Raw genomic sequence first — 4,953 nt, forward strand, 5'->3', positions numbered from 1 at the left:
TTTCCCCGGTCGTCCTTCTTTCACATCTGGCAGTGTTCGTTGAAGTGAATAATCGCAGTGGGAATCGTGGTTTGGCGTCCACATTAACTGTATGTCTCCCTAATGTATAGCTGCCTAAGCTCATTCAAAGGTCAGAGGAAGGAAAGCGTAGGACCGTACAAGCTAAAGCACTGTGGTGTTAAAACCAACCTTTTGCTTGACAGTAACGAAAGGTAACTTTTTATTCATGAAGGACGGTCTCAAGCCTTGGCTAAATTTTTTTATTCAAAAGTCGCGCGGTTCCCAGCAAGCTACAAGCTTATGAATCTCACACTACTTCTTCTTGTCACTGGGGCTCGTATTTCAACTTTCCCCACTACAGAGAGACCTGAGACGGCTGCTGGGAATATTCGAGACTCCATCTAAAATTAAAGAATGTTTTCATCTGACGAATCGCGTAAGTCTGCCACCACTCCCGCTGCCAAAAAAAAAAAAAAAAAAAAAAAAAAAAAAAAAAAAAAAAAAAAAAAAAAGTGTTCAAATGTGTGTGAAATCTTATGGGACTTAACTTTTAGGGTCATCAGCCCCTAAGCTTACACTCTACTTAACCTTAATTATCCCAAGGACAAAGACACACACCCATGCCCGAGGGAGGACTCGAACTTCCGCCGGGACCAGCCGCACAGTCCATCACCGCAGCGCCTGAGACCGCTCGGCTAATCCCGCGCGGCTCCCGCTTCCGCTTCAAACTTCTTCCTAATCGTTGGCACCAGAAAAACTAATAGCCAGCAGGATTTATGGTTTACTGTTTTTCTATGGGATTTTAAAACGTGTCGCAAAATTAAGATTCTGTTAAAAAGTAGTATGCTTACAAATGAAAAAAAGTCCGCTATTTCGAAGTTTACAGGCAGATAAATGAAGTTAATGGAAATGCGATGAATTGAGGTTTAGTTAGAAAATGGTGCTTCATGTGTAATAGCGGATAAGCTGAAGTTCAGGGTGAAGCACATGATCAGGCCGACCTTCAATTACGACTGACGAACTCAAACCAAGGACTGAGGAAAAAAATTGAAGTGTGCAGACGTTTCACAATGATGGACTGAGCTTGTGTTTTCTGAAATTTAACGACCAGTTATTTCTCTAGTTGTTAGTGGTGCTTTGCAGTATAGATATGTGTCGCCAGGTAGTTTCCTTGATTTTGACTGATGAAGACAAAAAACAACGAACAGTAACGGTACTGACTTTTCTGACTCGGTACGACAAGGGTGACGTGTTTCTTAACCACTGGTGATGACCTCTGAGTTTCGCAGAGTTCAGAAACAATACACTAGTCAATGGATTGGTACCTTTCACGGTCCGTAAAATAAAAAGGAAATTAAATCAGAGCACCAAAAACACAACTCTCACAAAGTTTTGGAGTCAGAAGGAGATCTTACTCAAAGACGTTTGTAAGAGTAGCTGCATGAGTAGGGTTGAAGAATAATATATTAATGAATTTTAAAACTAACCTGCATCTACCTTTACATACATAAAAGCAAGCACTTTGCCGGCCGCTGTGGCTGATCGGTTCTAGGCGCTTCAGTCCGGAACCGCGCTGCTGCTACGGTCGCAGGTTCGAATCCTGCCTCGGGCATGGATATGTGTGATATCCTTAGGTTAGTTAGGTTTAAGCAGTTCTAAGCTCTAGGGGACTAATGACCACAGAAGTTACGTCGGGTAGTGCTCAGTGCCACATTTTACAAGTAATATGCAGGCCACCAAACGCGGAGCTTATCTTGAATAAAATTTTTATAAGGCTTAACATGGTCAGGTGTGTGGGGTATGCGATCTTACATTTCCACATAAGAATTATCTGCCTTGATCGCACGTTTATAAAATAATAAGCAGTTTCAATTGCTGAATCAGTCATCTTCAGATCTAAAACAGACAGAAAAAACTATTGTTCATAAAACAATTCTATCTATTTACAGAATGTACTGAAAAAAAGACAGAGTATACCATTAAAATTTCGTTCTAGTAACACGTCACGTGTATCGCAAACACGTACTGTGTCATTAAAATAGCTGGTGTTTTATATTACTCTCCTAGAGAGCACAAAGGTCTGCAAAATTACATGGTTGAATTCATAGTAAGAAAGCAGGTGTCTTACTATTATGACGGTTCCTGTACCGCCTGTACCGATAGGAAGCTACCCCTAGTAAACATACACACACCACGAACCTACTATGCTGTCATAGTAGGAGGAGAGGTGATACTCCTACTTCGCGCGTCCCAGGTTACGGATACGGAAGTCCTCACCGGTTTACTGGCGGACTTGAGTGAAATAAAATAGCTCTCGCGGACCAAACACACCCTCTGCGGTTAACAACCGTAGTTGTAAATCGGAACTTGCTCCAACTAAGGTATGACAACCTTCGAAAGTCAAAAATGGAAAGGTCTTTTAGGAAAAAAAAATTCCAACGTCCTGCTCAAAAAGGCAGGAAAGGCTACATCGGATTCGGTGGGTAGTTAACTAGAAGACAGCAACGAATCGGAGCGTTTGCAACCATCCAAATGCACACTAAAACACAAAAAGAAGTTTAAACATGAGCAAATAAATTATATAGCATCACACAACATAAACGCACTACTTCAGACAGGAAAACTCAAGGAGCTCACAGATGAACTAAATAAACAAAAAAATTTAATAACAGGGATCCAAGAAATGAGAAACACCACACAGGACCCATTCGAATCACAAGGATACAGAATTTATAATGGGTAACCAGGACCGAGGGCAATGAAACAGTGTCCCCAGTTTGGAACAGGGTTTTTAGTAAACATAAAAATAATAGATTCAGTAACGGATTTCCAAGCAATATCTCCAAGAATTGCGACTCTAAGCTTTAAAACTATGAATAAAACCTATACAATAATAAATGCTGATGCCCCAACAAATGAAAAAATTGTCTAACAAAAACAAAGGAAGAGGTAGATGAATTTTGGGACCTTCTAGAATAAACTGTGAACAGAGTAAATAAAGAGAATGTAAAAATCTTATTGGGAGATTTCAATGCTCAGTTGGGAAAAGAAAGGAAATATAAAGATATAATTGGAAAATGGAGTTCACATAAATTTACGAACAAAAACGGTCAAAGACTTGTAGAACTCTGCAGAGAACACAGCCTTATATCTAAATCAACATACTTTAAGAGGAAGCCAAGTAAACTTAAAACATGGAAACATCCAGAGTGGAGGAAGGGCGAGTGGCAGCTCGACCATGTCTGTATGGACAAAAATTTCATAAGGAGATCCACAATGTTAAAGTACTGAGAGGAGTAGACACAGGCTCATTATATGGTTAAAATTAAAATCAAATTCACTCCGTTAAAGAAGAAGACCGGAAAATCTAATAAAATAAAAAGGAGGTTTGACCCATATGAGCTAATTAAAAATAATAAATACCAACAAATAACACAAACCATCAAATTAACAGATGATCTAGAACAACTAGTGCCTAATCTTAAAAAAGAAGCAGAAAATCTAGCTCCCTTGAACCCACGAAGGAAACATGCATTGTGGACATCAGAATGTGACAAATTCCTTGAGGATAGACACCAAGTAGGGTTAAAGTTTCAAACACATAAAACTGAAGAAAATGCCATCAACCTAAAAAATGAAAGAAAAAAAAAATTCACACAAAATATTAGAAGAATCAAGAGAGGATTTCATAAAGGTATTATAAACTCTATAGAACGTAATTATCATAAAACCAACTCCAGGAACTACTATAAAATGTTTGGGAAGCAACTACAACAATATGAGGCCCCTACACTAATACTGAAAGATGAAGATGGAAGAATGACACACAGTAACAAGGAAAATGCAGAAATCATGGCAAAAGCATTTAACAAACTTCTGAATTGCGAGGAATCCAAAGAACCCTTACAAATCAAAATAAATACCCCAATAAAAACCAAACCTAACAAACTAGACCCTCCAACTTTCCAAGAAGTAGAAAAAATTCTTGAACAATAAAAAAATTATAAGGCATATGGAGAAGATCAGGTTTTTGTTGAAATGTGGTAATATGCAAGTGACACAGTCAAGACCTCCTTGCACATGGCTCAAACAAAAATTTTTGTAACAGAACGATTTCCCGAACATTGGAGGACAGCTATCATCCACCCACTACACAAAAAGGGAGATAAGAGCAACCCAGACAACTACAGAGGAATCTCTCTCCTAGATTTCACATACAAAATTCTATCCAAGATCCTATATGAAAGAATCAAGGAGCAATTAGAACAGGAGTTAGGGGAATATCAGGGAGGTTTCAGACCAAAACAAATTGCTCTGAGCACTATGGGACTTAACATCTATGGTCATCAGCCCCCTAGAACATAGAACTACTTAAACCTAACTAACCTAAGGACATCACATAACACCCAGCCATCACGAGGCAGAGAAAATCCCTGACCCCGCCGGGAATCGACCCGGGAACCCGGGCGTGGGAAAGAGAACGCTACCGCACGACCACGAGATGCGGGCGTTTCAGACCATGGAGAAGCTGTGCAGAGCAGATAAATAGTTTAAAATTGATTATGGCATACTGCAAGAAACGGAACAAACCTCTGGCAGTAAGATTTGTAGATTTTAAGAAGGCATATGACTGTCTCCACAGACCTTCAGTATTAAAAATATTGAGAAATCTAGGACTCTCTCCAAAACTAAATAAAATAATACAACTCACTCTAACCAATAACAAATCAAAAGTGAAGTTTAGAGGAGAAATTTCGGAACCATTCCTCATAAAAACAGGATTAAGACAAGGTGACCGCCTATCACCATTACTGTTCAACTGTGCGCTGGAATACATAATGAGAGAATGGTACAAGCACAATCCAAAGATGATAAGATCCGGAAGTGCAAGAGATGTTATTAGCTTAAACTGCTTGGGATTCGCTGATGATCTTGCTCTCCTAGCCAACACCG

Source organism: Schistocerca gregaria, chromosome 4, assembly GCF_023897955.1.
Source record: "Schistocerca gregaria isolate iqSchGreg1 chromosome 4, iqSchGreg1.2, whole genome shotgun sequence".
Taxonomy (NCBI): domain Eukaryota; kingdom Metazoa; phylum Arthropoda; class Insecta; order Orthoptera; family Acrididae; genus Schistocerca; species Schistocerca gregaria.